The following is a 12,170-nucleotide window of genomic DNA, read 5'->3' as shown; positions in this document are numbered from 1 at the left end:
ACAAATTAGTAGGTGTCTGCTGTGTTGACTTTTCTATTCTAAACGTAATAGTTTATTTAACTGCATCCCTTAGAGGCTGTTAAACATATCAAGTGGCAATTTGTAAGCAAACTTTTGGGGGATCAAAAGAAACACAGACCAAGGGAAACTAAGAGGATCCAATATAGGCACTTCACCCACCAAATTAGCAAACAAATTTCAGGAGCAGTGTCTGCATAGCCTTAGCCCACTGACTCGTTATGGGCCATGCAATGCAATGGACCCCAAGAGGCAAATCAGAAACACATGCAAAAGAGGAACAAGAATCTTAGGCAACACACACCAAGTAGCATATTAGGAGTAAAACTATGGCCTGTGCAGTGCTGCAACTTTAGTGGTTGCTGCCATTAATTCTAAGGGGGTGGGGAGAAATTTAAGATCGGGGTGCAATTCCTAAGGCCAAGCCTTACAGTGAATGAGACTAACAATATAGACTGTGGTTTGTATCCTACAAAGCAATATTTGATGTTTTAACTAACATTTATCCTTTAAGCTGTTGTTTAATTTTGGTTGCTAATTTCTAAGTGGCCTGGGGCCGAGATTTGCTTAATTCGGCTCCCAAGGAAAATATTACAAAACTAGTGTTCCAAGGCCAGTCAACTGTGCGATACACGAAAATCAGGTCCACAGAGGGCATGTGTGCACCCCACATGCTCACTCTTGGACAGGAGATGTTTGGTGGGGGTTCCAGGTGGGAAGGACCCTGTCTCACTCTCTCACTGCTCCCTGAGATTGGCCTCCGGACCCCCAGCCAGCTGAGCCTGTTTCCTTCCTCACCCTTTCCACCCCTCCCTGCAGCCTCCGGTCTCCTGGCTTAAAGGTAAAAGCTTGGATTAAGTGATGAGCTGCCTGGCTCTAAAAGGACCAGAAAAACCACGGCAATCTTTGGCAGCCACCACGTGGGGCAGAGAGAACAACAGCGGTAACTGCAGGACCCGCAGCCGGCGGGCCCTGGCGCCAGCCCCGACGGTGGCCCCGCCATCTCCGCCCGCTGGGCGGCGGGTCCTGGCCTCACCTCCTCCGGGGGCTTGGCTGACCTCCTGGCCTGCAAGGTGCCTGCGCGCTGTGGCCGGTGCCCAGGGAGGTGGGAGGCGAGAGGAAGGGAAGGCTCCACCTGATGGAGGAGAGCAGAGAGTGTCAGAGCCGGAGCGTGTGGGGAGACCTTAGGGGAGAGGAGGGGAGGGATAGGAGCGAAGGGCAAGGGAGGGGGCAGGAGGGAAAGGGAGGGCAGTGGGGAGGAGCGGAGAGGAGGGGAGTCCGCCACCCTTGAAGGGAACATCAGTGTCCACAGCAGGGCCCAGGGCACCGGGTCTCTGGGCACCTCCGTGAAGGTGGCAGCCCTAAAGAGACAGTAGAAAACCAACAGGCAACGTGGAAAACCTCCCCAGTTCTTGTTCTCTGAACATCCAGGCTCCAAGTCTCTGCAGCGCCCACCAGGCAAGTGGGGTCCCTCACCAGCAGGTGGCATTCTCTCCAGCATTTCTCCGGATTGTAGCCCAGGAGGCTGCATTTATCAGTCCCCAGCCCCCTTCTCCAGGCCGCTGTGCCAAGTGCTGTGTCCTTTGAACCCTCCCATCCCCGCCACGGAGAGCTCCATCGCCAAGGGAGTGAGGCTGGCTCCAGACTTTGCTGCTCACTGGCCAAGAAGTTTCACAGGGCAAGTCTGCAACCGACAGCTTCCAGGCCCTGCTCTCCTGGCAGCACGCTCACCCCCAAAACTTTCTGAGGTCTGGGACAGAGAGTGAGGCTTGGGGTTCCGGGGCCCTGAGCAGGCCAGGGTTCACATAGACTATGCAGACCCCGCTCACCACTACTTTCCAGTGACCTTCCTTTGGGCTGCTTGTCCTCTGTGGGTAACATTTATTATTCCTCTGATTTGTGTAAAGGCCTGTTTGGGGTACTTAATCAAGACATGTGGAATGAATACATAAATTCCTGCTTTTAGAAAGTTTGTCCTTTGGTTGGGGAGACATATTCACAGGTGTATACATGGGGAAAAATTATGAAACATCTCATTGGCTTTTTAATAAGACAAAAATTGCCCCGGAGGTCATCTGTCATGCTGAATCCTTTCTCCTTGGATCCTTCCCCACCCACTTGCCTGTGGCCCTGCAGGAAGGTCTGAGATGCACACAGGCCCAGCCTCCATCCAGGATTCTGCTGGCTTGGCCTCCTCTCTCTCCTGCAAGGCTCGAATGGCTTCCCCCCTCCCTACCCCCACTGTCTTCCTGTGCTCACAAGGTACCCTTACCACAAACACCCAGAGGGGAGGCTGTTTTATGCCCTAGGCAGTCATCACGAGTGGAGAATTTCCTGTTTAATGCCTCTTCACAGTACCTGTTGCACAGATACATTATAAACCACATTTCCTCTCCTTTTTTTAATATATCCTGCCAGTGCTGGTTCAAACCTCCATGTCCAGGGATTTAAACACATTTGGAACAGGCCCCTCCTGGGAGTTCAGTTTACCTCACTCTCCGTCCTGGAGAAGTTAATAAGGGCTTGAAGCTATGAATAAGTCCCAAGACCAGATGGCCATCAGAGGTCCTCCTCTGTAGCAGCCCTCCTGACCTGGGCAGCCACAGTCTTCTGGCCTATTTCTTTTTCATTGATCTGAACCACATTTCTTGCTCACACCTGTGCAGGTGGATTACAGAACTTTAACCCATGTTCATTGTAGTTTGTTGTGGAAGGGCCCCAAAAAGCAAGGATCCAGCTTTCAGAAACGTCCCCTAAAGGGCATGGCGAGCCTGCAGCACCAATTCACCCTGGGCCAGGCCTGAGTGCAGGGTAATGGCAAAGCCTTTCCCCTGGGCTCTGGCATGGGTACTGCCAACTTCTGTAGACTCTGAATGAACCTAGGCATATCTTTTTCTTTTTTTTTTATAGCTAATTTTTTTTTAGTTTTAAATCATTTTTAATTTTTCAATTACAATTGACATACAATATTATATTAGTTTCAGGTGAACACCCCAGTGATTAGATATTATTATATAACTTACTAAGTGATCATTTCGATAAATCTCTTAGCCATCTGACACCATACATAGTTATTAGAATATTACTGACTATATTCCCTATGCTGTACTTTACATCCCCATGACTATTCTGTAACTACCAATTTGTACTTCTTTTCTTTCTTCTTTTTTAAAATTTATCTTTATTCTTGGAAATACTACAGGTGTCCCATTTTTTCCCCCAATTGACCCCCTCCATGTCACTCCCACCCCCTCCCCAGGCCTTCACCCCATTATTGACTGTGTCCATGGGTTATGCATATATGCCTATAACTTCTTTGGTTAATCTCTTCCCACCCTCCACCCCCTTCCCTCTTTCCACTGAAATATGATCATCTATTGCATGTGTCAATATCTCTGGATCTATTTAGTTCATCAGGTTTTTTTTATTCATTAGCTTCTTCTTAAAGACCCTTCAACATTTCCTATAGTGCTGGTCTGGTGGTGATGAACTCCTTTAGCTTTTTCTTATCTGTGAAGATTTTTATTTGACCTTTAATTCTAAATGATAGCTTTGCTGGGTAGAGCAATCTTGGTTGTAGTTCCATGTTTTTCATCTCTTCGAATATTCTTGCCACTCCCTTCTGGCCTGCAAAGTTTCTGTTGAGAAATCAGCTGACAGTCACATGGGTGCTCCCTTGTAGGTAACTAATTGCTTTTCTCTTGCTGCTTTTAAGATTCTCTCTTTGTGTTTAACCTTTGGCATTTTAATTATGATGTGTCTTCCTGTGGGCCTCTTTGGGTTCTTCTTGTTTGGGACCTTCTGTGCTTCCTGGACTTGTAAGTCTATTTCCTTCCCCAGGTAGGGGAAGTTTTCTGTAATTATTTTTTCAAATAGGTTTTCAATTTCTTGGTCTCTTTCTTCCCCTTCTGGCACCCCAATAATTCAAATGTTGGGCCTCTTGAAATTGTCCCAGAGGCTCCTTATACTATCTTCATATTTCTGTATTCTTTTTTCTTTTTGCTCTTCTGGTTGGATGTTTTTTGTTTCCTCATGTTCCAAATTGCTGATTTGATTCTCAATGTCCTCTACTCTACTGATAATTACCTGTAAATTATTCTTCATTTCAGTTAGTGTAGCCTTCATTTCAAATTGGTACTTTATTATATTATCAATTTTCTCAGTTATTTCCCTAATAGTATGCTTAAACATCCTTATAAACAAAATTCTGAACTCTGTATCTGTTAGCTTGCTTGGTTCTATTTCATTTAGTTCCTCTTCTAGAGATTTCTTCTGTTCTTTCCTTTGTGACATGTTTCTTTGCCTCCGCATTTTGGCTGCTTCCAGGTGTTTGTTTCTGTGTGTTAGGTAGAGCTGCTGTGTCTCCTGGAATTTGTAGAGCGGCTTTGTGTAGTAGGTGTCCTGTAGGGTCCAGTGACTCAGCCTCCCCAGTCGCCTGAGCTGGGCCTTCTAGGTGCTCCCTGTGTGGGCTGTGTGCACTGTCCTGTTGTAGTTGAGCCTTGGTTGCTGTTGGCGTCCCTGGGAGGAACTGACCCCCAGGCCAATCAGCTGTGAGGACCAGCTGCAACTACAGCCAAAGAGCTGCTGTCCTGGGGACACCCCTATGGAGCAGGATTTACTTCAGTGGGGCTTTGGTGTTCACCAAGTGCACCCCTTGAGTGTCACTGGTGGATGTGGTAGGGTTGTAATGCAGCGTGGTCCAGTCTGACCACCAGGTGCAATGTCTCTGGGGCCTCCCGGGAGGTGCAAAGTCAGCCTGTGCAGTGCCTTGCCCAGGGCCCCCCAGCGTGAGCTACACAGCAAACCGTAGTTGGCTGCTCCTTGTGCTGGGCTTGGAGGAGCCCAGGAGAGGCCAAGCTATGAGCCAATGCAGCTGCTGCTAGTGCCAGGCCTGGGGCCGCTTATCAAGCCTTAAGGGGCCCACTGCTGCTTGTTGGAGAGATTTTAGGAAAGTCCTAAGCATGAGGCTGGAGAGGCCACTTGCACAGAAAAGCCCCTGGAAATGGCCTGGATGAGCTGCAGGTGGGAGGGGCGGGGCCTCCGGGAATCACTGGGGCCAAAGGTGCGAGTCAGGTGCTGGCGATTCAAACACGGCGCCTGTCTGCCCGCTCTGTGCAGGGAGGACTCGCCAAAGGAGCCACGGCCTCCTCCAGCCCTTCTGCCCGGGAGGAAGCCGCCCTCCGCCTCTTGCCCGGATCTCAGGCAGGTCAGTTCCTCCCCGAGTGTCCCGGGTCCTTTCCTGCTGCCCGGCGCTGGGCTCAGAGGGAGCATCCGGGTGAGTCTGTGCCGGGCCCTTTAGAGGAGCTGCTGGGGCTCCCGCGGCCTCCGCGTCCCTCAGCCACAGTCCCCGCTGGGTTCACAGCCCGGAGTTGTGGGACGTCTCTTCCCGGCCCTGGGACCCTGGGCTGGGGGCCTGTGTGGGGCTGGGACCCCCACTCCTCCGGGAAACCCCCGCCGATGAGATGTCCCTCCCGGGTTTCAACTGCGTCACCAGGTGAGGGCCCGCGGCCGCGTCTCCGCGATTCAACCCCAACCCGCCCGCGTCTCTGCCCCTCCTACCGCCTCGGAGCTTCTTCAGGTCCCTGGTTGTGGGGCTTCTGTTCAGCCAGGTCTCAGGAGGCTCTGGCTGATGGCTGTTCTGCATTTTAGCTGTAATTTTGATGTGGCTGCGGGAGGCGGCGGGTGCAGCTGTGACCTACGCCGCCATCTTGTTTCCTCTCCCCGCATGTCTATTCTCATCTATAAAAATGACTGGTTGGAGACAGGGCTCTCTGGGTCCCTCCCGATCCAAGAAATCCTACCATCTCCTTCCCGGCGGGCAGGCCTCTCAGCCTGGAGAGCCTGGGGAGCCCCTTCCCAGGGCCCAGCGGGGTCCAGTGCCGGGAACCTGCCTGTGCCCCTCTTCTCTCACTGGTTACGGCATTTTCCTGAACTGGTTCGTGTTCGTCCTACGTTGAGTGCCCCGGGACGGTCTTTCCCCAGCTTATTCTCCTTGTAATCGCCTCTCTTAATTTTCCCCAGAACCATGCCCCACGTCCAGCTCGGACTCGGTTCCAGATCAGCTTTTCTTCCCCGAACATTGATCGCTGTATGGGTGCACACCTTTTATTCAAGTACGTGTAAAGTCCGCCTTTAGAGCAGTAAGGACCACAGCACCTTGTATTTTAACTGCATCTTAACACGGATCACACTTGACTGTCCGCTTTGCCTGAGTGGGCATCTTTCTAGAGGCCTCTCAGTGCGCAGGTCTGCGCCAGCTCTTACCCCGGCAGGCAGAAGGCTCTCCATAGATAATGTTGAGTGAATGGTAGCATTTTACCTAGTGCCCCACATCCCATTTCCTGTTTTCTGAATCCAATTTAACTTCTTCTCTCTCGGTTATTAAACCATTGTCAAACATCTGGCATGTGCCTGCCACCGCGCTGGCTGGATTTTATGGGGTTGGGTAATGAAGTGAGCCTATATATAGCCTGCAAGATGTGGAACACACTTTAAGATGCATAGTGCTATAGAAATGAAAGATATTTTTATCTCTCCGCCATCATTCCATGCAGGAGACAATTCCCAGGCAGCTCGGTTTAAGGACAATGGGTCTGTTTAGCCCCCGCCCACTCCCGCATTCAGGGCACTGGGCATTCAGTTCTCAGTGGAGCAGCTTTATCTCTCGCAGTGAGGCCTGAAAGTGCATAATTTACAGGGAAGAAGACACGAGGAGTGTTCTGAAAGGACGCGGCAGTGCCCGTGCCTCGTCTCCTGGCTGGCTGAGGGCACAGGCCAGCACCTTCCTCGTGCCCGGGGGTGGCAGGTATGGCAGCCTCAGCACCCCAGCGCAGTGCAGCGCTCGGAACCGGCCCCGTGTCGGTGTGGAACGGGCCATGTGCTCCTTCTGCGTCTACCAACGGGCTGATTATGTGGCACGTATTGGAAGACAAAGTGAAATTCCAGTTTATGACTCACTCGTGGTATCGGAAGTGTTAGAAATTAGACGGCATTTATTCTTTATCTCAGCTACTCTTTTTCATAACCCTTCTCCATGCAAACATACTCACCCTAGCCCACTAGCCTATACTGTACATTGGGGAACCTCTGGAGTCCGGGAGCTGCTGTGTCTCCCTTGAAGCCCCTGAAAGTTTTCTTCCCTGATGACAAACTTCACTTTCACTTTTCTGTTTTTTGCTCATAGTATTTTTCCTCCCTCCCTTCCTTCGCTCCCTCCCTTTCCCCCTCTCTCCCTCTCTCCCTCCCCCTCCCCCTCTCTTGGGCCCTCCCTCCCTCCTCCCTGCCTTCCTTCCTCCTCTCCCTTTCTTCCTTTCTTTCTTCTCTCCATATAATAAACATATGCATCAGTTTATAAATAAACTTATGTATAAATATATTTATAACTTCTATATGCATCTATATTTATAAGGCTGTTTAACTTTTTGTATATACAAAACTTCACACACACGCATAACTTGCAGTAACTCAGAACTGCTGAGGCCTAGGCCCAATGCTCGTCACCTCCACCTGACCTCATAGCCTCCTGCACTTGTTGCCTGGTCTGCAGACTAACAAGCCCCCCTGCCCTGTCTAACCCACTGTTCCACCACCTGTGTTTGAAATGCCTTCTGTAGTGTTTCCCCATGCTTAAAAGCACGGATTGCCCCCAAGATGGAGTATACACTTTTTTCACTATATAGGAGGCATGTCAACCAAGCACATCTTGTCTGTCTCACCACCAGCCCCTCCTGCACAGCCCACACTGTAGTCCTCTCCAATTACGATTTACTGATTAGAGGCAGCAGCCACTTCTGCTTTTCTGTACCTTTCTTCTAACTATTTTCTCTCCTGTCCTGCCTCTCCCCCATTACTCACCTCCTCGCCTAATAAACAGGTGCTCACAGCTCAAGCATCGGGTGGGCTACCTTCCCAGGAGAAGTTCGCTCCACCTCTCCTGCCCCTTAGTCGAATATGAACAGCTTACTCACCCAGGTTCCCACAGTATTTTTATTGTCTCTTATTGTGTAACTGTTAATGTTGTATTATGATTATTTATTTACATGTCCACCTTCCAAAACATATGTGAGATCTTCAAGGTCAAGGACCATTATGTGGACTTATTTTATGGCATATCCCAGAGTACATTGTTCTGTGCTTGGCTTGCAGTAATTGTTTGCTAAATGGTTTTTAAATGAAATAAAATTAGGCCAGAACTCCCGGTTGTCCTTCTTGTGACCGTCCGGTCTCAAGAGGGAAATGTTCTTTCTTCACCATCGGATCGGATGCCTTTAGATCCAGCTAGATCTAGAAAATCTTATATCTGTCTTCTGGAACTAGACTCATCTAGAGAATGAAGGATGGTTTCTGACTATACATTCTGAACCTAACCCACATCTCAGCAAATACAGGGAGGGTGCTGTTTATCTGTATAAATCACAACCTAACCCCAGCTCTTGTACAAGAGCAGCTAGAAATCCTGCATTTTAATGTTGTTAATGGCACAGTCCCAAACCAGCTGAGAAGCGGGACTCTCTGTCATAACTATATGGACATAGGTTCAAAGTAAACGAGAAAAACCAACATTAATTTTTCCCAAACGCAGTCCAATTTGAATTGAGTTGATGGTTCAGTGCTTTTTCTGTTGTCTCTGTCTTTTTTTTTTTTTTTTTTTCTTCCGTTGTCTGTCTGAGAGTGTGAGCAGGCAGAAGTGGACACCCTTTCTCCTTCACTTTGCTTTGTTGTGCCAGCCCAGTTAGGCCCCAGTTGAAACCAGAAAGTATAGTATAATACCACGGCTCTCAATGTGGGGTTCCTGGGCTGGCAGCCTTAGCTTCCCCTAAGGAGTTGTTAGACATGCAAATCTTCAGATCCCACCCCAGACCTCCTGAATCAGAATCTCTGATTTGGAGCCTAGTTACCTATGTTTTAACAGCCTTCCAGATAATTCTGATGCATGCTAATATTTGAGAATTACTGTTAGAATTCCTTTGTGCCATCACCCGGCCTCAACGATGGTCAAGCCATGGCTACTTATGTTTTTTAAAAAAAATATGTTTTTATTGATTTTAAAGAAAGAAGAAGAGAGAGGGAGAGAGAGATACATCCATGAAAGAGAGAAACATCGGCTGGCTGCCTCCTGCACGACCCCTCCTGGGGCTCGAGCTTGCAACCCAGCATGTGCCCTGACCGGGAATGAAACCAGTGACCTCTCTGTGCATGGACATGCTCAACCACTGAGCAACACCAGCCAGGGCATGGTGACTTCTGTTGTAATTATCTGCCTTTCTTTCTTCCATCTCCCTGGATTATTTTGAAACAAATTCAGACATCATATCCTTTCATCCACAAGTATTTCAGTATGTTAAGAGGGCCTTTCATATAGATGAAAACAATACTTTATAATATAATTTGTTAGTTATCTGAGCCATACCATTCATCTTTAGACAACTCATTCTTAGAATACCCTCAACAGCATTAATATAGTAGTTTTCAGCCAAAAAAGACAGCTCAACTAGATAAGACAGAGAAAGATTATTTTTCCTTTTTTGGGGTTAAGAATTTATTATTTAGAAAAGAATGAGTCTGGTCATTATAATGGGGATGAAAAATTAACATCAAAGAAGCAAGCCCCGGTTGAGGCTCCCAACACAATGATGCATACGTTCCCCTTGAAAGAGCTGACTCCTTATAGTTTATAAAGTTTCCTGCTACATCCTACTCATAAGGCACGTGGTCTGACTGTTCTCTTAGGGTGGTGATAGATTCACAACTTTTATTCGTACTCTTGGCCTGATCTTTTTTCTGGTCCACCAGCCTTTGTTTGAAAATTGGCCAAAGGCAAGATGCAACCCAGGCCCATGAGCTGACATCACCTGAAAAATACAAGGGAGCACACCCCTCACCTTGTTCTGCCCAGCTAAGAGTGCAAGCCCTCTAAGTCACTCAGGCAGTCTCATCAAAGGGCCGTGTCATTGGCTGGTCCCTCAAGTCCCATTGTACCCTGTGAGTACTTTCTCAGACTGAGAAATCAAGAGGATATTCGACCCCCTCTCCAGGTGTCCGTGGCAAAACCTGACACTTACGTGAAGCGTGATTTGATAGCACTATCTGCAAAGTGTCAGAAAGGGGAGACGATCGATACACTTAATTTACTTGGAATAATTCATTGCCTGACCAGAGTTTTCAGTGAAGGCAGACAAATTCCACAGTAAACCAACTCACCCACCTGGATTGAGAGGAGGACGGTGAATCCATCTTTTGAGCAAGATGTAAAACTGAGTTTCTTGTTTTCATTAATGTCTCCCTCGGCCTTCCTTTCTGGAGGCCGGGTGCGCATTCACTCAGCCGTCTTTCAAAGCGGGTGATGTTTGCAGCTGACTGACCAGTCCCTTGCTGCTCCCACTGAGCGGGTTGCTCTCACTCTGCCCCGATGTTTGGGTGTGTTGCCTGCTCAGAGGCTGTCGGGTGGAGCTCTACTCCATCTCAAGAGGAAGGAAAAGCGCAGGTAGTTTTCGGTGGTGCTGGTGGTGATTTTCCCCTTCCTTTCAAGGCTCAACCAACAGGAAACCTGTTTGTCATGGGACCATAAGTTACAAATAAGTACGAATCGCAAGTGGCAGTGAGGTAGGGAGTTCAGCATGATGCTCCGAGGTCAGTCCTTTTGAGATAAATGTTGAAGAGGCATCTGGACTCAGTGGCTTCACAAGGATCTCTCAGCCTCCCATCTCATCCATCTGGTGCCACATGCAAAATGATCTGAAGTAGAACTCACCACCTAGTAGCAACGGTCGCCCATGAGGTCCGAGTTTTTGAGAGAACCCTTTGGCGTGTTCCTGCCTTGCTATGATATATTCGTGTTTGATCAATACTTGATATCGGCCCAGCGGCACTGCCTTGGTGCAGGACACGAAGGCGACAAAACCAGAGATCCCGGTGGAAGCAGCTCAAGGAGCTTGGGGAGGAGGGATGTAATTATGAGGCGCCTTCAAATAATTACGCTGTTGCTGTCTAATTATGAAGCGCCGCTTTCTACCTTAACTGCCTGAAATTCAGAGACCGCTCTGCTGGGGGCTCTCCACCCAGCTGCGGCGTGTGCCCTGCGGGGCAGGGAGAGGGTCACAGCACGAACATGCGGGGCTCTCAAGGGGTCAGAAAGGTCCTGGGAGGGCAGCCTGCAAAGGTCAGGGGGCGTGTTTCCACCCTCTTCACTTGTCCAAACTCCTCACCTTTTGAGTTATCTACAAAAGGAGGGAAAGAATCCGTCTCCCCTCCCCTTTCTTGTTAATAGGCTGGCAAAAAATAAAAATCAAGATATAAATCTCTGAATATTTTTTATTATCTTTTAAAATAGAAGAAATCGATCATGAAATATTTGTTGAATACTTGCATTTCCCGGGGCACTGGAAGGGATGCGGAAGATCGAAGACATAGGCCCCTGGCCTCAAGTACCTTCCGATACAGCTGAAGGCACAAAACAGACACCTTGTTTGATTCAGGCAGCCACTTATTTATTCATTTAAATGTTCACGAGGCACGTATTTACTGAGTACCTACTTTGTGTCAGGCCCCAGATGCAGGCGCAGGCAACACGGAGTTGAAAAAGATTTATATTCTGTCCTCAGGGAGCCTGTTCACGACCTCAGGAGGCTTAAGGAACAGCAGACCGAGCTTCTGAGATGAGCTGGGGGTGGCCAGTGACATAGAATCTGAGAGGGCGCCCTCCCCTGGACCGGGCGGGCGGGAGGGCAAGGTTCACCAAGGGCCTCGCTGGAGCCCAAGGGACCCGGCTCAAATCTGATAGGAGTCCCGGTTAGGTTAGACACCTGACGCTATTGTCCCCTTAGTCTCCGCTACATACTCCTTCCATCTCCTGGAACATGAGCCATCAGACTCAATCAGAGAAGCATAATTGTGGTAATGGAGGAGGAGATTAATTCCTAATTTTGATTTCTTTTGAACCATTTTTACTTGACTGAGTCAAACTTGCCGTGGGAGATGATTCATTACTATCTATTTTAAATCACGGCCAGGAAGCACAATGACACGCCACAGTGATAGAGAATGTGTTTCAAGTGGAGAAATCTCATTTTTTTTAAACTTTCAAAAAATTAATTTGGTCCTTCCTTGTAGAACATAAGGGAAAGAAATGACCTAAAAAGTTGCTGAAGAATTCG

This window comes from Miniopterus schreibersii (genome assembly GCF_964146895.1).
Source record: "Miniopterus schreibersii genome assembly, chromosome: 20".
Classification (NCBI taxonomy): domain Eukaryota; kingdom Metazoa; phylum Chordata; class Mammalia; order Chiroptera; family Miniopteridae; genus Miniopterus; species Miniopterus schreibersii.
The sequence above is the reverse complement of the archived record's forward strand: the minus strand, read 5'-3'. Positions refer to the sequence as shown.